The sequence below is a fragment of the Chaetodon auriga genome, chromosome 6 (genome assembly GCF_051107435.1).
Source record: "Chaetodon auriga isolate fChaAug3 chromosome 6, fChaAug3.hap1, whole genome shotgun sequence".
In the NCBI taxonomy this organism is placed as follows: Eukaryota; Metazoa; Chordata; class Actinopteri; order Chaetodontiformes; family Chaetodontidae; genus Chaetodon; species Chaetodon auriga.
In genome coordinates, this window is record NC_135079.1 from 24,709,063 (window position 1) to 24,735,519 (window position 26,457).

At 41.9% G+C, this 26,457-nt stretch overlaps 1 protein-coding gene across 3 annotated transcripts in view; it reads right to left on the reverse strand.

The window, feature by feature from the left end:
- tspan9a (tetraspanin 9a) overlaps positions 1-26,457 on the reverse strand; it is a 163,964-nt gene that overhangs the window by 38,432 nt on the left and 99,075 nt on the right. The gene's annotated exons all lie outside the window — the stretch shown is intronic.

The following is a 26,457-nucleotide window of genomic DNA, read 5'->3' on the forward strand; positions in this document are numbered from 1 at the left end:
CTCTACAGAGTCACACTTCTATCATGACTACTTATTTTGTCAAATTGGAAGTTGGCCATTCTGCCATATTACTGCCAGCGGGTATGGACTTTAATATAACCTTAAACTAGAAAAAATAAAAATAACCACTAGACATAGGCCTGTACATTAAAAAAAGAGAAAATCTAACCATTTTTAAAAATACTGTCAGAGACAATAATTAATATCTTCTTATGTTGTGTTACATTAGTTCTTTTTTTTTTTTAATTATTTACATTATGTTGCATTGTTTATTTAATCACTTTATGTAATCTTTCCTTCTCTTTCATGTCCTGCTTTATATATGTATGTCACAATGTATGTTTTGTATGTGCTTATATTAAAGTGTCCTGAGACTTAAACTGTGAACTGCTTGGAAAACATGTAAAAAAAAAAAAGTGTTAAAAAATGTTTTCCTCAAGCAAAAATAAGTCATGGTAATCCCAGAGCTTTTCAAATTTGCTTCATAAATGTACAAAATATGAGAGGACAAAGGAGAGAGACTGGAGGGATATAACAGAAAGAACTGGAGTATCTGGCTGAGCAGAAACCTTCACTTTAATTTAAAGCTAGAATTTTTGCTAGCTAGCAAAATTGAGCAGTGGATGTAGAAGAAGTAGGAAAAAGGAATTGACACAAACGAGTGGACACACTTCAGTCTGACAGACTATGGGTCACAGTATGGGTCTCTCTTTTTTTTTTTTTTTTTGACATTTTGATAGAAAATGCATTTTTCAGCATAGACAGAAATAAGTGCTGGGTATATTTTTCCTTGCATTTTAGCTCCATCTCATTCTTTTATGCCAGTTTACATCTGACGAGGATTCTTTGTTTCTTTCTGATTGATGGGCTCCCTTGTAATAAAAATGGAAAGACATTCATTAGGCTTGATCTTCAGACTCTGGACACACACTCTCATCACTTATGAGTAAGTGCGGAAAAGAAATGACATTCATGCACGGCTCATGAAAATGAAAGGAGAAACAGAGGGGAAACAGCAGTGTACAACCTACGAAGACTTTAGACTCTAATTTTCTTTCTGCCCTCCAAATGAAGCAAAAATCAGTGTGGGATGAAATGACAACATTCATCTCTAACTCTAATTATTAAGTCCATTACACACCACACGCTGGACCACAATGGCCACAAACACACATGCCTACACACAATCCTTTAAGTGGGCAAAATGAATAAATGAATAACTAACTATCCAATCAATCATTAAATTAATAATATAATGAAGGTGTTTGAGTGCATCTGTGTAGTGTATACTGTACACAAGGACTGGCAGAGCCACAGAGAAGGTGGAGCAGAGGTGTATCTCTCTAAATGTCAGGGACGATTAATTAACTTACGATACATCTGTCATCCATGCTGCTCATAGTTAGCTTAGTAAACAGACTTTCAGTGGTAATCCCTGTTAGCTGAGCACAAATAGGAGGGATTGAGGAAATGAAGACCTTTATGGCAGCACGCCAAAAGATTAAATGTGACTTGCGAGTTAAGACAGACTGACTGAATGGACTTCTTTAGAGTTTAATGACACTGATAGCCACTAAATAAAAGCAGAAAGTTTACAATAGATGATCATTCTTGTGAGTATAACTGGCCAGGCAACATGCAGAAAAGGCGAAAAGCAAACAAAAAAACCAACCCTGGCCAAAACTTTTGTGTTCCTTTTATCTGAGGTTTGGAGCAGGCTGGTCAGTATGCAGGCTTTATGTCCACATGCTCCTCAGATTCTCCTCGACTGTGACGGCTGGACTGGAGTGCAAATGAGGGCATTACTGTACATGACCAAGCTGTTGAAAACCTTGCCTGAATATCTACTTTTATATGTCAGTCGACTGGGAGGGCAAAGGGAAGCCTTTCATGAGTGAAGGTTTCACATGTGGCGGAAGGCCTCTAGTCTGAATGAATAAAAATGAGAAAGAGAGTGAAGTTTCAGTGAGGAGGAGGAAAGCTCAATGGATTTGTTTTGAAAAGTAAAGCCCGTCTTCCATTTGTTTGAAGGCCAGAGAGCACATTTTTGTAATCCTGGCTTTTCTGTTGGTTTCTCACGATCACAAAATGTGCATTTCCTGAAAAGAGACAGCTAATTTCCTAGTAACGCCTAGATCAAAGCTAAATTTTCCCATGGTCAAAATATCATAAATAAAATGACCTTTTCCCCTGTCCTCTCTGGTCTTTGGTACTTTTCCAAAATTCAAAATGTCACAGATATTGGCAGGCAACCTGGTATGATGAAAGGCCTTCTGTGTTATCTTTTCCACCCAAACACCAAATCAGCTCGGCTCTCTCCATCGAAACATGCACACGTTTAATTTTTGGCGTCACAGAGCAAAAGCATATACCACAAGCCTAGATCTATAGACCAAACAAGCAAAAATGTGTTTGCAGAATCGAGCCTTTAGGGGTAGTCTCTGTCAGTCTGTATGTCTGTCCTTTGATTTTCTCGACCACCATCCACATGACCGACTTCACACTTGGCGGGTGTATTGCTGAGAACCCAAGGAGGTGCAGTGTTGAGTGTGAGCTCTTGAGACCTGCAGGACGTATTTATAAGTCGTGTGTTACTGCTGCTAGAAATGCACACTGTGTATGTATTGAGAGGTGACTCCTGTCAACTCTTACACCTCTGAATAGCACGCTGGGCTCAGCTCGCTCTCCGTCGCTCAGTACAATACATTCAAGAACAGATGAAGAAAGAGAGATTGGACATGTTGTCTCATAGCAAAGCCTTGTAAGTTTGCCATTTTATACTGCTAAACTCAAACACATTTGTTTCTGGAAATAGCCTTGTCACAAATAGATAAATAGCTTGGTCCAAAATAGATAAAAAGTCCGGTGTCACTAATGACTATATCATGGCAGGTGCATTGCGCAGGACCCAAGGTCCCGAGCTGTGTCCATTGTGAAGTAGTTTAGATGAGTGGTTCTCCAGAAAGCTGCAAGCAGCAATACCAGAGGCCAGGCAATCAGCCCGTTCTGAATAGGTGCAGCACTAGTCAAAGCCACAGTGACAATGAGAATTTTCCAAGACTGCAAAGAAAAGTGATTTTCTGCTGCATTTTTCAGAGTAAAAACGTAAAGTGAAAACTGGATCAGAGAGGCTGCAGTGGAAACGGCTGATTTTATCTCTTTGAAAGTATGAAGAAATAATGCTTAATTAAGTTGAGTGGCTCCTCACTACTTTCCCCAGCAGTCTCACCCTTGCCTTCCTTTCTCCCAAGTCACAGAATCACTCCTCCAAAGGCAATAATCACTTCATTTTGCAGTGCTCTCCATTATGATCCTCCTTGAAAGGTTAAGCCGCATCCCCTGTGTCACCTCACGAGAGCAGCTGTAATGATGGAGCAGACCTTACAAATTATCTGACTGTCTCTGTGCTCTTCCTGTGACCAATCCCATGTAATCTAGCATGAACTCAACACGGCCAGGAAGGCTTTTAAATCAGCACCCCGCTGACTGAGAGGGAAAGAGACCGAAAGACAGACAAAACGAAAGAGGTGGAGACGAGAGAGAGAGAGAGAGAGAGAGGTGTTGAAATGAAATTGTAAGAATATCAGATGGTGATTAGTCAAGCATTCCTATCTCTGTGTGTCCCTGATGTTTCGAATGATGTCAGAGAGAATTCTCATTAAATCAGACCAATATGGGATTGTCTGTTTGTTTATTCACCAAGAACACAACAAGATGAAAAATGAAAAGCAAATACTGCCTTCAAAGGTTTTTTACTACCAGCTAATTCCATTGGCTTCACTGAGCGCCTGTGTTTCTGTCAGAAAAACACAGTTTTTATACCTGTGAAAACGCGAGCAGCTACTTAAACATTTGCTAACACAATCAATAACATATTTAAAAGAAACACCAAATGATCAACATCTGTGGCATACCAGATGTTGCTGAATAATTCAAAGCATGCACAGTATACTTTAGCCATTCTGGCGCTGACTTCAGAGCAGTTTAATTTAATTGCTTCAGAGTGAACAAAGAAAAATGAATATTAATTATGGCAGTATTATTACTGGGATTTTAAAAAAAATGAAACCATATTAAATTTAGCACACAGGAATTCAATGGGCCACAAAGCAACAAATGTTACAAAGACATAAAGAGCGGATCTGTGTGCAAAACACACGCATTGGATCTTATTCCCGCTGTGCTGCCAGCTGAATGGACTGTGATGTTTTGTCAGCGTGTGCAGAATTTAACCCCCAGACACATGCTCTTTTCAGCTCTATTAAAACAAAGATTTCCAAAGGCACTATCATTCAGTTAGCCTAGCAAAAGCGTGTTAACCTGACAGCCTGCCTGAGCAGAAACAGTGACACACAGGAGGCAGAATGAAGAGAAGATGATAAATGGCTGTTTTTGCTGCTTTTATGAGATCTTTTTAACTGCAGCCCGTCTCCACTCTATATATAAAATTAAGGGAAACTAATTCCCAAATGTGTGTGTTCCCAATGAAACCGGTTCCATCTGTGAAAGCTATAAAATCTCCATCACAAGAAAGAGGCTTCAAATCTGCTTTTGTGTGGTGCATGTGCTGAGGGCAGAGGACAGAGATTACACAGTGAGAAGTAGTTAACATGTGCAATTACTGTGGAGTCTGAGCACTATCGTGGCGTTTTGTTGTGTGTGTGGACGACGAAGCTTAATGAGGCTTCTTGGGCAAACCAGGCAGGAGGTCACTGCTTGGACTCAACAGAAAGTCCTGCTCAGAGAAGCTAATTTTGTGTGTGTCACAGCATGTTGTCCAGGTGAGGGGAGAGCACGTGGACAACATGTACTTTCATAAGAGCACCATTAGAAACTGTAAACAATATCAAGTTTCTGAAATGAGTTAGAAGCACTAGAAGTTGAAATTTCTTTATGTGAATGTTTAGCAGGTTACTGCCCCCCCCCCCCCCCCAATTAACACTACTGTGTGATGCAGAGTCTTCGTTCTTCGTTTCATTGGACGGATGCTAACAATACGACAGCTGATCTGAATGAAGGAGCAGACTCTCATTACCCTTTGGAAATGGGTTAATTGCCCCGGCCTTTGCTATAGTGTCAAATGCTGCAAGTGGAGCTGTATTCTCTGGCCGATTACCATGCACCAAGAGCCGGTCAGAATCAGGCCTTTGAAAAGCAATTAGCGTGTTAAAATATGCAGATGACCTTAAGGAAATGTAGCTGACAGTCAAAACGCTGATCCTGTGTCAGAGTTGGTTTGTTTTGGAGGTGGGATTCTTGCTCTGAAGTCAGAGAGGCAGCCCCTTTGTACTGCAGGTAAACTGGCTTTTTGCCTAGCGGCGGACGTCAGGCGGCAGCGACAGGCGACAGGTCCTCCCAGTGCGGGGCCGGATCTATCAGAAGAAACGGGAGCCCTCATGATTGACGAGCTGCTCCACTTCATCCATCAGGCCTGGCACACGGAGGCCTGACACTGCCATATCCCTCCCATGTGGCCTGGACTGCTACAACCCTGAGCTATATTTGCTAGCTGACATTAATGCCTTGCTCTTCCCCGACTCCCTAAGCCTCCCCGCCCCCCCCGTCTCTCTCTTCTTCCATGACGCTGCAAATCTATGGCTACCCTATCCAGTGCTGCTTTATTACAGCAGCTTCTACATTACAGCATCAGATCGCTTCCCAAATTCTTGGAAGTAAGAGCAGTTTAATGCATAACGGCTATGGCTCTCCTCACTTCCACTGCCTCCAGATGGTTCACACATCACACATATACAGCACATTTGCAAAGTGACAGGTACACACAAGAATATGTTGACTATATAGGCAAGGAGCTGAGGCTGGTGATGTAATTCTTGAGTCTACACCATCATTTGACTTCCCGTCATAAAATAATTACAAGCACAAAGCTGACATTATGCAAAGAATATAAACAGTCCTTGCTTTTCAAATCTTCTATTACTTGTGATGCTCTTTAATGGAGATCCTGTAATTTTTATCCAAAGGTAATTAACTCTGACACAGAGAAAGCAGCCACTGGGATTTTTGAGGGATATTAATGAAAAACTGAAAATGCTAAAATGAGAGACAGGCAGAGGGGAGAGATGCCCATAATGCTGGAGTCACGGCAGTGTTTTATGGGAGTCGTTATTCGTCTGATAAGAGCGGCCTGGCCTGTTTACTTCCCCGTCCTGTCTTCATCTTCATTAGAGTGTACTTGGCTGTTGATCCATGCTGTAATTTTAATTAAAAACCCTTAAGTAAGCAAGGCAGAGAGCAGCACGGCTGGTGAATGAGTCCCCCCTCCCGCTTTTTTTTCAAGACTGGGGAGTCTAGAGATGCAAAAAGCAGCCTCTTCACAGTCGGGGGTCATGAATAACAGTAAAAAAAAAAAAAAAAGAAAAAAAAGCTGCTCTACATTCAGGTCAGGACTGAAAAAAGCTGCAGTGTGCGCAGCTCACCTTGAACCTGCAATTAACATCACAAGGTCTAAGGCAACTGTGATCAAACAGCTATCTCAGTCAAACATTCACTACCAATTCACACTTTACCACAGCATACTTTAGCATATGTAGATGTGCAGCAGCTACAGCCGGGCTCACAAAAATTACAGAAAATCATACACTATAAATTCAAACATGGCTGCAGAGTACACTGTGTTATGAAGTAGACTGAGCACGGAGCTACGAGGTCTTAAGTGATGTTTTATGGATTGACATTAAGAACCACACAGCTGTAAAAACCAGCTTAGGCATGCTCACACTTCTTAGATTTTGTGAAAGCTCCTGCTAAGTGCAACATGAGGGACATTCAGCCAAGCAACAGGAAAAAGGTCCACTCCGGGGACCCTTGCATAATTCTCGTGCATAATTTCCCTGTTAAAATCCTCCTGCATCATCTTAATGTAGTGTAATTAATGAGGACAACTTTGCCCTGGCTAATTGAAAATCTGCAGAGTCAGTCTCCCAATGGAAGTAGAGAGAGAAAGGGGGGTGGGGGGGTGGCAGAGGAGAGAGAGCTTTTAACGTATCTCTATCCTTAAATGAACTCAGCTAAAAAGCCCCTGCAGTATATACGGAAAGCTCCTTCTGTATTCGTCACCACCTGAACAATACATTCTCTCAGGGTTTTTCCAAATCCAATTTGAGATGGCATCTCCTGCCTCGGGCTGGGTGTAGCTCACACACTGACTGAAAAGGGGGAGCAATTATGATTCCGTGAGGCAAGATGAAGGGCTGGATAAAAATAAAGACTCTTAGTTTAGAGACACCACATGGGATAAATTCAACCTTGTGACTTGTGTCAAGAAAACTCCTCAGATGGCCACGTCGGTTTCTCTGTTCTAATCTTACACAGTCTCCTACACTCGGCTGTGTTCCCTTTCTTTCCATTCATCTTCCCAATGGACAGTTGAGCTGACAATGTGACTGATGAATAATAAATAACTGTCAATACTTCTTGAGAGACAGATGAAACAAGTAGGCCGAGGAAAATCTGTTTGAATAGAGCAAAAATTACCGCTCCTCCATCTCGATGTGCAAACACAAAGTCTGCTTTAGAATTTGGCTAGCAATATCACGAACACACTCTAAAACCAATAATGCATTTCTCTGCTTTATTCATTCTACTTGACGAGGCCAACTTCACTTCTTTGGCATATGTTCAGACTGAAGCATTTTGCTTCAAATATGTTATGAGGAGAAGGTTGATAAATGCATCTTAGGATCAAATAATGGATTCATTTCACAGACAAGCACAAGCTAGAACAAGCACACCCTGAAAATTTTGCAAAATGCTATAAAAGAAAATTCAATTCAGGGTGACAAGAACACTGAAATGCATTGCTACTATCACACTGTCCATTACCCGAATGCCTCATCATTTCCTCCTGACTTATATAGTCATTACAGGAGTGAAACACTCCATTTGGCATTGTTGTGCACACTTAATTTTCTTCTTGATTGAGACTGCCTATTTGTGATTTCAAACCTCAGCACGGCACACCAGGGACAGAGGGAATGCTGAGGAAAATGCATAAAAAAATAAGATTGCAAACCACAGCCAGCCAAGCCTCTAGGGTCGGGCACACACTTCAGCTTGCAGTTAATTAACAGTATGTTGAAATGATTTTGGTTAGTCTTTTCAGTCTCTTTGTGGGAAGAAACTTTCTGGCTATGAATAAAACATGCAGTGTACCTTATAATGATTATATGAGGACTGACTGAGGGCGAGTGGTGTTGGGGGAGGCAGCTCTCTTTTCTCTTCTGCCTCTGTGCTGCAGATGCATGCACATTAGGATTCCACCGGATAACTGCAGCTCCAGTCTGCCTGTGTGCCAAACGCTGAGCAGACAGTGTGGCCTGATGAAGAATCACCTGCTTATACCTAACAGTCCCTACAATGTCCGGATCCACCACATTCAGCTGTTAGGCGCTGGTGAATGATAAGGCACTGAAGGCAATAACTGCTTTCTACTACATCTCCTCTCTCTGCTGCTATTAGACAAGCTGGACTTCAAAACAAGACAAAATTACATCTAAATTGGTATCTTTGGGCTGTTTTCTGGTGCACAGCCTCGCAATGTTTTTGTGCTTCTAATATCTCTTTACCATGGTGGGCTGAGAGGTGTTGTGATTCCGATGCCAGGGAGAAGATTCAGTGTCACACAGTTGATCTGTGAGTCTGCCGACTGGACTGAGGCTAAAGATGATACAGACTGATGTAGTGGTCATGAAAGAAAGACAGAAAGGATGAAAGAAGGTAAGAAATTGTCTCAACACACAAATAATTGGTTAGATATGGAGATGCAGGGCTTGGGAGCTTTCCTCATCATTACTGTGGTGCTTTGGCTTTTGCTGTAATGAGATTCCCTGTAATAAGTATCAAATCAGATCCTCTGGGACACAACAATGTGAATTAGATGGTTGGAATAGCCACAGAGGATGAAAATGGAAATATACAGCTGACGAATCAACAGGTGGCCAGCACCCCGTTGTGCATTTGTTAGACCTGATTAAAATGAAAACACACAAACACCCCCCAAGTCTAGTGCTGCTAATCTGTACATTGGAGCCAGCAACCCTGCTCAGCTCTATTTTCATACTGGGCCATTACTGTCAAGTAGGCATTTATAAGCACATGTACACTCACACACATAGAAGAATCTGTGTCAACATGTCAAGATCCTCTTTCTCTCTATGGCATCCTGATCACAGCTGTATAGTGTAGATAATTGGGTTGTAATTAGATGGGAACACACAATAGGGAGGTCATGAAGAGCTGAAGTTGGCATTTCACAGCTGGAAACACTGTAGCTGTTCTGCATGATTGCCCATCAAGGATAGTCGCACTAAACACACCAAAAATATATACAGATGTATGCATGCATGCATGCACACACATGCAGATAAATAGATCCTTCTGTTGGCGGGCGCTTTGACACATCACTGCGTTTGGTTTCCACATCCTGCCCTGAGGGAGATGGCGCCTTGCCAAGCTGCTAACTTCTGAAATATTAAGGCTAAAACCCATTGTATGTTGCTAATTCAAGAAAGTGCTGAAAAGGGACTGAAAGGGAAGGGGAGAATTTTGCTCCCACATTTTTTCATGCTCAAAGTTCTTCCCTTTTCATCTGTGCACAGAAATGACAACATACATCATTACTGAAATTAAACTAAAGTAAACAAAACGGCTCTATCAGCATCCCAACTCTGATTGTGGTGCCTTGTCAGAAAGGGGAAAAAAAGACGAGTGTGCATCAGTAAACATGACTGCACACACACTTACATCTTCTCAGATGCATGAAGTCATATTGTAAGTGTCAGGGAATGGCTATGGCTGGTAAACAGACTGTAGGCTCGAGTGTAGGCTCCAGATGTCAGGCTCTTTCATTTAAATGATGTGATACAGTGAGGCCCTGCAGGCGGTTAACCCGGCTCCCTGATTGCTGTGTAATCGAAAATGTCTGAAATATAAACATTTCCTTGTTCTGCCAGTCTCATCTTGAAATGAATACATCATCATTAATAACCTTTACTGTTCCTGTAAAAAAAAAAAAGGCCAGTCCATGAAAATGGTAAATGAAACCAAAGGTGTGAGAAATATCCATTTACCAGGACTCTTCTCGCAGATCTCACCTGCACCATCTGTGTCCTCCCTTCTCCACTGTCTGCATGCGTATCAATAATTAATGATCGTGCCTCTGCCCCTGCTTAGTTATATTCCACTGCAGGATAACTACCACTATAGGAAAGTGATGCCTGCCTGGAGTGCTCTGCTTTTGTTTTGAAACTTTGTGTGCATCATAATATTTCATTATACTTATTCTGGCCAGAGCGTTGAAGTTACATCCCTGTTTTGTTTATTCACAAGGGTATATAAAAGGTGATTTATATTCCTGACAATGATAAGGTAAAGCCTCTTAGCAGCCCCTGCTCTCACTGAGATATAACCAGAGGCTGGATGTAGAGAACATCCCTTATAGTGCAAAAATGTTGGCTGCCGAGGAAACTTGGAGATCTGTGAAGCTCCACTCTCGAGAAGAATGATCAATACACTCCCATCTTACTATTTTCTCTCTGAAGCTCAGGGAAATCACTATCCACTACACCGACATAGAGGAGGTGTGAAGCAAAGGCGGATAGCAGTGGGCGGTGAAGGTGGTCAATTCAATTATCCCTCTGTCAGAGCACATTTTCTATTCTAGACAGGCTGCAAACTCCCCCGAAAAAGGAATGCCAAACACTTTGGAATGCTCTAAATAGTTCTCAACTGAATCTCAATTACATATCATCTTTATCAAAACCCATTTCTATGTGAATGTAGTCGAGGATAAAACTATTTTTGATATAGTTTGAATTAAATTGGTGTCAAAATCCAAATTTCAAGGGCTGTAAAATATCAACAATGCTAATTCCTCTGGAAGGTTAACAGGATGCCTGGTTGCAGACACCATCTTTTGAATGTATGCCTCCACTCTTTTTTGTGTGTGCGTCTGAGTCACTGAATGACATGGAGGGCTGTGCTGTGTGATAACAGCAAATGCTGTGAAGCGGGTATGGCATGTTAGCTAAAACCACAAGATGAAAGAAAGAAGTTTGGGTCGCTGACATGAGCCAGACTCTGTGTCTCTGTTAGGAAATGTCAGGGGCACATGAAATCCTAGACACAGGCAGACTTTAGGGGTTGGTTATCATATCAAATACAAATAAATCCACATCCATTTCTAATTGGATCAAGCCCTGCATGAACTTTAAAGTTGAAAATGTCTATTCATTGACTCACTCACCTCCCAAAATCCATCTGAAGTGAAATATTTCTAAATGCTTCTCACAGCAAATATTGATATCTTCTATTAATTTAGGTTAATTAATCAAAAAACACATAATTAATTATCAGCTTTGGAATAACTTGACAATTAAACTCATTTGCAACTGCATTTGTCAACTTTGACCAGCTAAATATTTACTGAATATCAAAAATATGGCAGTAAATGAAACAAGACAAGTGAGGTACGAATAGATGTTTAAAGAGAATTTAAATCATTTAGGACAAGTCTTTAATATTTCTGTCACATGGGAATAACACATCCATGAGGGTGTGTCTGTTATGATGAGAGGTATAAATCAACATGCAAGACGAACACATGTTCTGGCCTATGGCGAAAGTGTAGATGGTGGTATCTCAAATTAATATGTTTTTTTTCCACTGTATGCAATGGCTCAGCTCAAATCTGACTAACGAATGGGGGTGGAAAAAGTCACGCAGAGGTAACGATACTAATAATTATAACCGATATGATGCTGATGTTTGTCGACGTTCAAGCAGACGCTAATCCAGACCAGGTTCTCTGTACTCCATCACTACGAGGTCAGCAGTGTTTAACCAATAATGTGGCGCATATCAGAGAGAAACACAGAGATATACAACGCAGAGGGATGACTGGTGATACATGCGACTGAGAAGAAGGCCACTGTAAACATTATTTCCCATTGGCTGCTCACGGAGCTCTTTTGCGTTCCCTCCACATTTATATTGTAAACACCAGTCTCTTCTCCATTCTACTCCTCCCTCCACTCTCTCCATACAGGGACAGCTCATCATCCAGCGCAGGATTCTTTGCTACAGTAGCTATCAGTTCTGGCTACATCTCATATTCCATTCAGACACAGAGTAAACCCAGGCTTCGTGTGGCCTGCGTAAACAACATCTGACATTTCTGGCTCAGTCTTCAATCAAAAGCAGAAGGATTTCACAAGGCACAAGGAGTTTTTGATGAAGTGTGATTTAAAATCTTAGAAACATTTTGTTTAGATTGTAACTGGTTGTGGTTCTCCATGCATGCAGATGATGATTTTCATAATGGATTCCATGGAACTGCTGTCTTATTTTGCATGTATGTATATTAAGTTTTTCCTTGATTTTTAATTTCATTCTCATTAATAATACTGATTAATATACAAATCATTGCAGCCACGGTTGCAGCTCTGAGGGCTCGTACGCATGGACAGTGGTGCAATGAGCTTTAGCATGCTATCACATTCATAATGACAATGCTGATAAATTGATGTTTAGCAGGTATGATGTTCCCCATTCACCATCTTCGTTTAGTGTGTTAGCATGCTAACATTTGCTAATTAGCAGTACTCAGAAAGTACAGCTGAAGCTGAAGGGAATAAATGTCATAAATGACAGATTCCATTTTGACTTGGTGGTGGCAATAAATGAATTATAATTGATCCTGAGAGGGACAAGAATGTGTGCACCTAATGTCAATCCATTCAGCAGTTGCAGAGATATTTCACACTGGACCATTCAAAAAGTAAACAGGATTTCCAAAAATAGTCCTCATGCTGATTAGAATATGCAGCCTCTCATGGTTTAATGCAATAATCTCCACTGTGATTTTTTTTGCTTGATCAATTATGCAACTCCAATTTACTGATTTTGGAGATGAATGATGAGGAAGTTAAAAAAAATACACAGTTGACACAAAATGCATGGATACAATTTGCATTTAGATAGACGGTCTTAGTTCAAACATCTCTCTTAAACACGTCATGGCTATTTGAATATTACATTTATACAGTATAAGATGAGCTTCAACATCAGAAAAAAAGGGCTCGTTTTTGCCTTCACTCAGTTTGTAGGCTATACAACACTTCAGTGTGTGTTTGTGTGTATATACAGTACATAAGCATGTGAGTTGGTGTTTGTCTCCTTGGTGGAATGTAGCCTGGTCCTGAATTTTTCCATACCTATCTCGAGTCAAGTAGAGCCAGATCTGAAAACAAGGTACAGTCTGATCTCTCACCCACATAACATTGTTAAAAGACATACAACAAAGCAATCGCACTGCAAACAAAGATACGCTGAGGAAGAACTGTGGTGACTTGAGAGGAAGTGTTGATCCAGAGACTGCAGAGCTAACAACAAGAGGAAGGCGGACAAAGGCAGCACAAGCCACAGCACTAACAAATATTTTGTTTTGCTTAGTCTTTGGTCATGGAGCAGCATGTCTACTGAGCAGAGAACGTAAATTTAAAAGTCCAAGAACAAAGCAGAGGTTCCCCGATGGCCAAGAACGTAAAAAGATCCCATCTGCAGCCACAGGCAGCAGTTAATCGAGAGAACAAATCTCTCAGCAAACCATTCTCTTTGCTCTACACAAAACGAAATTCTCCACCTAAAATTGTTTATTTGACTGCCCTGACCTCTCTGGCTCTTCAATTCCAGAGCAGGCTGCGGTGGGGAAAAGTGTGCAGAGACGTGGATAATATCAGAAGATTTGAAACTACTGCTGAGTCTTGTCCTGCTCCAGCACGTGGCCACAGGAGCTGATAACCTATGCTGCTGCACACAGGGCGGCACGGAATATATCAGCTTGCTCTTCATGCTATTAATACTCAACCACCATCCTGCACTCCAGCAGACTATGACAGATTAAGAAATGGTCTACGTTGAGACATGGCAACAAAGCGGCTTTCACAAGCTTTAAAATCTTCAGAAAAGGTTAACATTTACTAGAAACCATAGTGTAACGGTGGTGATTAGTACAAATGTTCTCATTATAAGATGACATTTTAAGAGAGTTTTTGCCTCTAGAGTTCCTTTTTGCTCGATGATCAGAATGAAAAAGGTTTGGGCAAAAATGCAAAACTCTGCCTAATGGCTGGAAAATGGTTGGATGGGACTGGCAGAGTAAAATTACATTAAGATAGTGTGAAATCTTTGGAAAGTGCTCACACGTTGAAGGTGCACAGTTCGTCTTAATTATACTTGGAGTTGTTAGTTGCTGAGACCCAATTTTATCTGTGCTTTGTTGCACTTACTACACTATGCCAATATGAAAGAAAGGAAACAGTAAAAAGTCCTTTGAAAGTCGATAAAAACACTCAACTCTCAGGGGGAGCGTGGAGAGATTGAGCCAGACTGCTCAAAGCACATCACACACATCCGCCAGCCACTGTTGCAACAGGTGTCTCGCTCCTCCCTCCTTGCTCCTCCCTTTCTTCTGCTTTAGCATGCAAATAACCCTCCACAGAGTGGGCTTGTTTACTGAGGAATATCTCTAGATTACACATGCATTTAAACAAGCGCCGTGCAGGGCGTCTCTCAGGTAGGACACCCTCAGATGGATCCAGATACGACAAGCGTTTAGAGAGCACTCCCCGTGCTGAAAGGCAGCAGCAATAAACATTCTGCTCCACTTTAACACACGTCCCCTGCGATTGCCAAAGTGACAGGGACATTTTCAAAGCAAAGACTATCTGTCTGTCCACCTGTCCAACTATGGTAACAACGTCAGAGGTGTCAGCTCAGTTAATTTGCTCCGTGGCTCCCTGCTGTCTTGACATGATTCTAGCATGCCCATCTCCCGTGTGCTTTGTCCTCTAATTGTCCTCAAACCAGAGAGTTTGGGCTGGATAATGGTGGAGTGACAAATCTGCTGTACTCCACGGTTACCACACAGGTGATGCAGTGAAAGAGCCCTGTCGTGTTGTCACTGTGTCACCACAGGATGGCTGCCAGCAGATAGCAGGCCTATCTCGTTTAGACAGGAACAAATGAGGCAGAAGATAGAGCTAAAGCTGATCCCTGCCATCAGGACTTATCGCTGTGTCCAGAGGCCATTTCACACTGAGGTCTGCTGATTATATTAGCTGCTTGTGTGGCAATATTTGTGCCTCATGTGTAGATGATATACATTTCTATCTATCAATCTATATATATAGATATGTATAGATATGTATATAGAAAGAACACAACAGAATGTAATAACAGCTTTACAAAGTGTTCCTGAGCCCATGTAGAATGTATTAATGTCCATTATCCAATCTTGTGTTCACAAAGTGGTGAACCTCCCTCCATCCTTGCTTGTGAATGACTGAGCCTTTCCAGGATGCCCATTTTATAGCCAATCATTAAAAATCATAAAAAAATTTAAATACATTGTCCCTGTGTTGTTTTCAGTTGAGTATATGTCAAAAAGGATTAGCAAATGATTGCATTCTGTTTTAGTTATGTTTGACAGAACATCCCAACTTTTTTGAAATCAGGGTTGTACTATAAAAAAATACATTGCCTGAAAGCTCGCATGCATTTAGGCTCTGGTTTCTTTCCATTTCTATGAGATAATATCAGAGAACATGAGGAGAGGGTATTATTAGTGCAGTTGCTGATGGGGGCCATTTGTTCCTTTTGAGCTGCTTGAGTTACCCCCTGTGTGCACTGCACGACCCGCATGTGATTGGGTATTTGCAGTATAATGAGTTAGTGTTTATGACATGGAAAAAGCTGGCTCAGGGGGAGTGTGATTGATGCCACAACCCAGGTTCTCTATTGTGTTTCAACTGGTCTGGCGGACACAGGGAGACCTCCTGGGTAATCAACCTGACAAGGGGACAGAATAAGATGAGGGCATCCTGATTGATAGAGTTGACAAAGTTCACCATTGATCTCTAATAGACAAATAAAATGATTTTCAAATATCCTGTTTGCATTTGATCTCAAAATTCTTTAATCTCACTATACCTTAATTTACCTCAGGCTACCTTGTTTTTGGTGTTTGCGTGACGCGACTTTTTTAAACAATGTGACATGAATTTGCTTGAAGGGCCCCTATAGTCCCTTTAAGCTTTAACTGCATATTGCTTGAAGCCGTTCCTAAAAGAAAAGCCAGATGCCATTTTAAGATTACTGGAAGATGACAAGAAATGAATTAGTTACTAAGACAAAGAAGAGCAACTTAATAAAGGATGAATTTCCTTAAAGATGGTGGCAAGATGCCACGTTGTTTAAGATGTAAAATCATAACAAGAGGTATACACAGCAGATTAAAACATGGTAACCTGCCTGAACCCCTTTTTTATGACTCAGAACACCCAGTTTATCTGTGCTTACTGGAGCAAACCAAGGTCCATTTCTCTCTGTCTTTGAGCTGTGACTGCTCAAAGACGCTTTTGTTTGGCATGTCGCTCAAACAATCATGCACTAAAGAGAACAATGGGAGAAAAGCGTACCAAGATGTGATGTATTATCAGAATGACTCCAATAAATGGTCAGAGCACAGCCAGTTAGGATAGTAACTGAGATCTGACAGCATGAAAGCAAAACCATTAACCAGGAACTTAATTTCATGTTGCAAATGCAGCATTTAAATGCACATGAATTCAAAGCCACGGGTATGAATATACATGCGCTTCATAGTCCTGACCTTGACTATCTTCTTGGTATACTGGAAGTCAAGTGGATGCATTATGCAGACACACACAGAAACATTGACAGCAAACTGCAGGCAGCTCCTCACTTCTACTCTCCTGCAATGCCTCCACGCTCACCATCCTTGCTGTGAATCTCTACGGACACACCATCCTGCATCTGAGATGGACTCCGACATAATGAAGATCTGGATCCCTGCAGCTGCACTCTCCGTCTCCCTGTAACCAGCACTGACGCAGAGTGAAACTGTGTCAAAGCACATTGATGTTTTGTTTTTCATTCCTACCAAAGCATATCCTCTGCAAATAAATATGTCTTTGAATGAAGTTATTCTTGTCTTACCAATGAAAATGGAAACTGCTGATCACAAAGGAACTTCATGGGCGATAAAGCTGACCGCCCACCACAGTTAATATGAAAAACAGCCAGAATCCTCAGCCAGAGCGCCTTCTAAGGCGATATTGGATCTGCAGCTAAACCAGGCTAATAAAGCCATTCTGATGTAGGCCAGCGTGAAATACGATTGCTTTTGAGGACGATTTCTCACTATAATCACAGCCAGAACCCTCTTGTGACTCATCCACATTAAAACTTTGCTTATTTCAATGTTGAAAATGAAAAAGATGAGCTCTGAGAAATGGTTGAGTTGGCATATTTGTCTGAAATGTCATCATTATTTACTGTAGTTTTCACCTTTGACAGGTGTAATCCATAGAAAAGACTCGTGGACAATGCCAGCCAATTTTGGATAAAAAATGGTTAGACTACAGAGAAACCCCTTCATCTCTCTAATAGACTATGAAAGAATTAAAGACAGAGTGAGAACATGCTGCAGGACAGTATTTTTTCCCCTCACATCTCTTTTGCAAGGTAAGCACTTCAATGAAAAATGAATTGTAGTGTGGGAGTGGGGAGGAGGGCTTTTGAAGATGGGAGAATGCTTTCCAACCAAAGCATAAAGGAACGTGCTTTTATGTGCCAATTACTGGTCTCTCAATAATATTGACAGAGGCCAGCAAACAGACATTTCAGCCTTAACATGTGAGATGAGGGCTGCCACGCAGGAGACTCCTGTCCTGAGCTCCAGCTCTGAAAACACTGCTGGTTTCATTCTGTGGTTCACACACAATGCAGGTTTGCTACATCCTGCACAGCCATACATTATACACAGCTACAGGATGTATATGGACACTGCATATACATGTGTATAGTGAAAAACATTTAGAAGGCCTGCCCGACTGGCTCAACATGAATTATCTATGTACACATGTACACACACAGAGTCTGATACATAATGAATGAATAAATGCTGCTGTAAACATAAACATTGCTGTCATGAAGTCTGGTCATTCCATGGCTAATGACTCACATTATTACAGAATTTTAAAGCATATGTGTGACAGATGAATAATGTAGAAAATGAGTCTAAACTCTGCTGTCTGTTCTTGGCTCAGCTAAACAGGTCGGGGACTTCAGAGCTGTTGAAAGGAAAAAGCAACTTGCTTATTTAGTGAGAGTTTAATTCTACTGTCTGACTGCCTCTCTCTAGGCACACCTGTGCTCACTTTTCATCTGTTCATCAAATGCTTACTGATATCCCTTTTTAGAAAACTGAATAAGAAATATTCCTGTAGCTGTAGAATATAGCCACTGGGTATTTCACAGATGCCAATTACTCCAGAACTAATACACAGGCTGAGCATCCTGTTTGTATCAGCATTTAGCAGCAGCAGCATTCTCTGTCCACGCTGTCTGACGTAGAGCTCAGAGACCTTGTTGTGACAACAGCTAAAACCTTCCAGTCTTCCTCCACAGCTCTCAAAGAACATTGTGATCACCCAGCACAGTTAGAGTTATGTTCTGGATTAAAGCTCTTTGGACAAGTTCAGATTGGGTCAGCTGCCACCTTCATCTGGCTGATATTAGGAAAAGGCCAAGTTGATCTTCTAACTGGTGAGGCAGATAATTTGTTGTTTTGAGACACTGCCATGCGTGTATTGCCACTAAACTATGGCTTTGGCTGGTGGACACTAGATTTGGGTCAAGGTTTTAGGCCCCATGCAGTATGAAGGGCAGATGTAGCTGTGGCCATAAACCAAGAACATCTTGCATATGATGATCTTTTTTCATAAAAGATTTAGTTTCTCTTTAATCAGGCGGTGAGCATTCACCTGATGAATACACATAATTAATTGTGAGCAGCAAATTATGGGCTAATAAGACACAATTCATCAGATACGATGACATGACCGAACTGAAAAAGAAGTCAGGTAAACGCAGCTATAATTCCACACTATCCTCAAGTTTGTTGTTTTGCTAAAATGAAACAGACCAAATGATTTTCACGTCTGTCCCCAAGAGGGAAACAAATGTGACATGATGTGGATGCCGGGGGGGGGGCGGTCTGGGAGTGACAGTGACTCACCTCTCTGGGAGCTGTCATCAAATATCAATGTGTTCACCTCTCTTGCTCTTGGGAAGAGGTACCTCCCCTCCCCGCCTGCCTTCATGCTTCGCTTCTTCCCACCCAGGAAAAGGACAGCATTTTGGGTTTTCCACTCTGCCCTCTCAGAAGGGGACTGGGGAGAAAAATCTGGCCAGCCCCATCTGTTCCAGTTTACTTGTGAACTGTGCTCAAGAAAAAGACCATACAACCACTATGGACTCAAAACGCTGCCATGATGGAGATCTACCATGATAACAAGCCAACCCTGAAATAATAGAAATGTGTGTGAAATGGAAAGGGCATTAATGGGCTGACCCCAGACACCGGGCAAAATACAGGGATAAGGATTAGTCTCACCACACTGCACTGATGAGTGCGTACACAGGCAGAAGGTGTATGTTAATAATTACTCTGGCTCACTATGGATGAATGAGATCATTCACTGAGGGTGGTGATGACCCCCATAATTGACTTCTCAAATTAGACTCCTTTCCCGATCCTTGGTCTGCCCACAACGGGCTCCACTCTGACTCACTCTTTTGTATTCTGCCTCCATCCCAAGTCACCCATTACTGAAGCCTGGGTGGCTTGATAAAAGAAATGGAGACATCTGTGCAGAAAAAAATCAGTACTGACTGCAAATGACATGTGGCGAGAGAGGGCGGTCTTTAATTAAGAACTCCCTACAATAGCATATGGACAGAATTGTGCATACATACAGGTACTTACATACAGAAGTATATGTATATAGAAGAATCTTTGGTATAGGTATAGCATGTCAAAGAAAAGATGCATCAATTTAAAGCTAAAAATATTGCACACTTAAAGCAGATAATACCTTAATTTGTTTCAGGTAACTGAATTGGAAGAGGTAAAGGTTAATGGATGTGAGCTCAAGGCAAATAATTGCTTTTTTTTGTTTGCTGCATTATCTAAATGACTCATATTCTGTGACAGAGGGAATTTACAACGCAGATGTGAACACCCTTAACCTGATCATTCATCATTTCAGGTGAATACCTGCAATTACTGACAACTTCAGCGTTTGGCTCTTGCTTTTCTCCCATTCATTTCACTGTCAAAACCTCTCTAAAAAGTAAGATCTGAGACATCCTTCTGTGCCCCAGATAGGATACCAAAGTGATGGAACAGGGCTGGTTTTACATGCTTTCTTTTTATATAAGACTTTGCATGCTGCAGGCAAGCAGACTGCCTCAGATTTCCGATTTTCAGGACACATAAAATCCTGATATCTTCAGAAACAGAACAGATACACAAAGCAAATGCTCTTTCATGTCTGGCAGTAACACTGGTAATTGCAAATTTGTGTAAAATAAACAAGCAGAACCATCTGCTTTCGTCGTGTGATAAGACTTGGGCAAAGTCAAGGGGACAGTTTAAAACGTGGCTGTGATAAGAAATAGAATGACTCTGCATGCACGACAAATGGCAATAATCCCTATTAGGTTTACACTGTGTGTCTGTCAGCCACTCACTTACTGTATCGTGCTACTGTAGCAGTGAAGGAGCTTGACTAGTTACTGCATCTTCCTCTTCAGGGAGAATATCGGAGTCGGTTGTGAGTGCACCTCATGCACATCAAATAAGAGTTGAGAGCTGAAATTGGATCAGACATAACGAGAGCACTGCAACAACCTGCTCTGATGAAAATCTGGGTTTTGCCCTGGAAACAACAAGGTAGGCATACATTTGAAATCACAACAAACAGTCTAATACATCGGCTGACGGTCTGAATGGTACAGTGGATTGCATATACTATGTGAAATTGCCCCATTAAAAAAATAACAATCAAACATATCAGGCACTCAGATGATCGTGAAGTCGGCGTATGTATTCATGCGTTTCCATCTAGAAAGCTACAATATGTCGCATTTTCTGGCTGAATTATAACACAGCAGTAATCTGTGGCGGTTCAGTGGAATAAATCAATATAAGCTCTACTGTTTAAAGCATAAATCTATGTCTCATTTGTCATGGCTAACAACGTGGACGACTATGTGCCTCATTGCACGTCGGAGCCCTGCTGGAGAGGTGTCCTGGGCTCATTATCATTCAAGCAGTGAATGCCTGAGTCCCTGACCCAAATTCAAGATGACACATGTAAAATACATGGATTCAAATTCAATCTGCTGCTCATATTTTTAATGTATTGTGGTGTGGCTGCCCAGTGCGTCCTGGGTCTCCAAATGATGTTTGGAAAGGGGAAAGAGACAGATGTGGAAACAAGCTCTGGAGGATTCTATGTGGTTTGTTTGAGTGGGTTCATGGTGAGAAAAGAATCAGGCCCAATTCAATCAATTGAGGTAGTTGCCCTGGGGAAATAGGTCTTGGAGTCAGTCATCGATGTATCCTCAGCCTGCAGCTGATAACCTCTGGAGAACTTAGGGAGCTGGACGCAGGATGCTGAAGCTTGTCTTCTGATGGGCTTAATAAGCCTAATAAGACATGGAAACAGCCTTTCCACAGGACTGTTTCACCAGGAAATCAAAACCTGAGCATTGCTAAAACAACTATTTAAAACACAGTGTGTGCACAGCTTAGGGATGTGCAGTTAGTTCATATATACATCTCATATACTGTTAATTAAACATGAGCAAGGTAATCTAATTCAGGAATTTCATCTGCTCTCTGAAGATGAAGAAAATGATATTCTCTAAGCCTCCTCAGCTGAGCTGGAGGTGGAGGCTGAACTGGAAACATTGATTTCACTGTAATTTGCCTTTAGGTGTCAGAAAAAATGCTGAGTAGTTGAACTAGTGAGCTAACATTCCACATTAATTCACAGCTTAGGTGCAGATTAGCATTGATTGGTCTTCCTGAGGTGAAAACAGAATGTGAGGAGAGATAGCAGTTTGCAGCACAGGGACACACATACTGTAGCCCTGATGCATTTTTCACCTGTAATGCTGCAAGCTCTAACATGTTTTGCTGCACCAATATTGAATAAAACATTTTGCGTACCACAAACTGCAATAAGGGAAAAATTTCTGCAGCGCTGGGAAAGGCTAACAAAGCAGTATTAAAGTAATGTACTGTACATCCAGAGGCATTTGTCATAGACAGAGCCTGCAACAGCACTTCAAAAGCTTGAGCTGACCAGATCACAGCTCACTGTGTCTGTTTTATTGACTTGCAGCTACTGAACCCCTACACATCCATAGGTGTTACAAAGTGCCACTACATATGAAGGGAAATGTTCAAACGCAGCTGAAAAGCTATAATAATTTCACTCATTTTCTAACAAGGATTTAGCCAGACTATGTGGAAGGAAATGTAAAATCATGCTCACCTGTGAGGCTGCACAGAAAGAAAAAACCCTGTTTGTAGGTTCTGAACAGATGTCTTTGCTTGGGCTGTTTTTAAATTGACAAAAAATACTAAAGGATCTTTTTTTAATCAATAACCCAAACACATGACCTATGAGGATATTTTTGCTTTCAGTTCAGCAGTATAAACACATTATTGACCACACATCACCGATGCTCTATTGCCTGAGGTGCACAACGTGGCACATAGTCATTACAAAAGATCCTGCTTATGTATGCAGAACTAATGACACTTTTTCTATCTTTCTCCCATTCTCTATACTCTGAACTGGTCTATATTTAGAAACACAAGATCTCTGTATTTTGTATGCCGGAGCAAAGAAAAGATGATAAATCTTAGGGTTGATGTACAGTGTAGTCATTTCTGATGGCACAATAAGCCTTTCAGATGTGACAGTACATACAGGCATCCCTGTGCTCTATCTACACTTTCTGCATCTAAGAGAGGGGCATGGCTGTATAATGTGAATGAATGAATGAATGAATGAATGAATGAATGAATGGCATGCACCAACATTTCCTAACATTTCCTATGATAATTGCTTTAGCTTCTGTGATTTCATCTGTTCTCAGGGTGTTCACCTGTCACTACATCTCACTATTGAACAGCTGACACAGCAGCAATCGGGCTAACTCTGCTGCTTTATGCTAACTTAGTAGCAAAAATCTAACTTTAAATCATAATTTTCCAAAGGGATTTACATGGTAAGTGACAACTTTACACTTGTACTGTTTGTATTGTGAGGAAGGATTATTCAATCTCCACCTTCGTAAGTTATTAACTCACTGAAAGGAAACCTTGCAGTTTTCAGCTTCTCATGCGTGTCATAACCACCATTTCACAAAATCAAACAACTCATCAAGTCTGAGGCCCACTCCATTCAAAGAGGAATGAGTGAGGGGGTGGGAGACTGAACTTCCTTGCAAAAGCATTGTCTACCTGCTGCGCCCAAGCGAAAAATGCACCTTTAATTCTCCCGCTTTATTACCTCGACCCCCTAGAGTGAAACACAGCAGCCCAGTATCCCAGTTGATCTGCAACATGAGCTAATGAGCTCAGCAGCGCTGCAGAACACGCCGAGGAAATCGAAGCAGCCAGAGAGAGAAATGTGTAAATTAGAGTGATGTCCCCAGACGATCTGCCGGACAAAGGCATATGGAGATATTTACCAAGCAGGTTAGCCAGTGGAAATCAAGGCCCAGTGATCTATGGGGAATGCTAATTACAAGGCTTCAGATGAATAAAATACATATGAATATAGTGATCTCCGCTATATAAATGTTGCAGAAGCATTAAAAGACCAATTCTCAGGCTACACAGTTTGGCTCCACTACATGAAATGAAATATGAGCATATTATACAGTATAAATGCTTGATATGGATGATTGTGAAGACGTGTCATCTGTGACTGGTTGTATTGACCGCTGAATAAATCTGCTGCCTATCCTATCATAGTTGGAGGCATAAAATTCAGGCAGACAGACTGGCTGAGAGTTGATGCTCCATTCAAAGCCAATTCAAGAGGCACCCTTCATAGTACATTGATGGAATTAAATGCAGGTGACAGCACAGCACATACAGCTTGTTTCATCATCTCGCAGCGCGTGCTCAACCCTCATCCATTTTCCTTTGCCCCAATCCTTGTTTCACCTGGCACTGACTGATGGAGTTCAGCTGTGCCTCTTGTGAAAAAGAAGAAGGAAAAAAAAGGAAAAGTTTGCTTCAATACAGCCATAAAAGATGACTGGACTTTTCATGCGACACTATGGAGAATGAAAAACAGTCATATTGCTTCGGCACCTTAGATCAAGATCTCAGGGGAAACGGACACCTTGTGTGAAGTGCTTTATGGAATTCCACTCAACCAGCAGCAGACATTCACATACACTTCTTACAAACCTCCTTACGTCTGTCAATAGCCGCAGCCTTTGTAGCATCAGAGCGCGGGTACATTTGAAACCTTAAATGTCAAATTCAGTGATTAAATCGATAGAGAAACCAATCTTCTGTTGCCTTGGACGAAATAGTTCATAAATCCTGTAGCAATCCCCTAAGTAAGCACAGGAATACATGAATGCTAAACACATTGAGTTTTCTCTCTAACAAAGGAGCGGCTTTGATACTACCACCCCTCTTGTACTTGTAGGACAAGACTGCTGAGCTGACACTTTTCTTTTAAATATGAATATCAAATGAGGCTTTAGCTTTTGATTTGGCAGATAATGCTACAGCTGGGGTGCGCCCATTTAGCTACTGCATCTCTGACAAAGGAAATAAGCTTGTGTGTGATGTTGCTTGTGATTTGGCATCCTTGTGTGTTTTCATCAGAGTTTAAATCTTTTTACTTTTCAAAGGTGTTTATTGTCACTGGGCAAGATAAATGAGTTCAACAGTGGACAGTGGATATTGAATCTAGAATGACAGAGATTAACAGGCTGTGAGTACTGAGGACACGCTGAAGGTTCAAATCTTTGCTCCCAGCAAGAGCACCAACACTGATGTGCTGACACCAATTGGACTTAACACCAATCACCCCATCAGGCTGGTCAAACAGCCACCATATCTGTGAGAGACCACAACAAAGCCCCCTCCCTATAAAACCACAGATTGTCACAACACAAAGGCCATTTGCTTGGATGATTGTTGGCTTTAGCATAGAGCTGTCCGAAGGAGCCGTACTCTCAATCCTCACAGCACCACCCAATACTGCTCTAATCTGGCCGAAACTCCCCCTACAGCTCAGACTCCTCTAATCCCTCATAAGAAAGAGGAGCCAGATGGTCATGAACAACTGCTGGGGGGCCTGAGGATGAGCGCATGTATGGAGATGCCTGGAGTGCCTCTCCATGTTTACCTTGTGCTTCACGTTACCACTGTAAGCCCCGTGGAGTGGATGGTGTGTGGGTGGTAAGTGTACCTTCACGGATGGCTGAGTGTTTATGTATGTAGTATGCTTGTGCATGTGAGCACAATCAGAAAGGAGAGACCCCTGCCATACCTGGTGTCGGGTTACTGCAGTGCACCATTCCCCCATCAGCCCTGAGATGAGATGTCAGAGCTTCACAGGAAAACCTCCAGACCAGCTGCAGTAACCTTGTGATTCCTGGAGTGTCAGAGGTAGAGCAGCGCTGTCCCAGGGGTGTCAAGATACAACATGCCTCTCACCCTCCCTGCCTATATTTCAGAGTGCTCAGGCAACCCATTCCGACCCCTCAATGACGAGTGAACCCTTTATTCCCAGCTCCACTAACCTTCAACCGGGCACATTGCTGTCCCAGAATCCAGAGTGCCAGCCATCCAGCCGCCGACGAGCCTCGAGCTGTCACATGCTGATAGACAGACCCACCAGACGCATCCATGCCCCCTCATCACCCTACTCTTTTCCCATGTGACACTGATTAATCTGTCATTAAGATGATCTAGTGCTGGGAAGAAAACAAGAGTATCAACCTGCAGGAATAGATGGGAATATGCATGGTGGGTGTTCATTAAGTGAACACGACATGAGTAAATATTCAATTATTGCACAGCAGGGGATGTGCTGCACTGGGGAAGGTCCATAGCCACTTAAGGTCCATATGCTCTGACACACACCACAAACATACACACACTATGTTCACACACATGACAAAGCTTCTGCACACTCTCTGGATGATTGTAAAGCATTTCCACTGGGGCCAACAAGCTAGGCTCCACATGAATCGGAGGCCACCAGCCTTGAAATCCAAAGCCTCTTTTCCACCTCCCTATTAGCGGTGTGCAGCAGTCGGTTATTAGTGGTGGGTTTTGCCACTGAAAAGGGTTAAGCACAAATTGAGCTGGAAAGAACCGGGGAAGTAAACGACTTCACACAAATCCCCTGAGCCGGCCCTTCAAGTAGATAGCAGATAATAATGCCCTTGTGACCTCTGACAAAAGTTGACCTATAGCATTGCACTGAGGCCGCTTCTGTTCAGCTGATGGGGTCG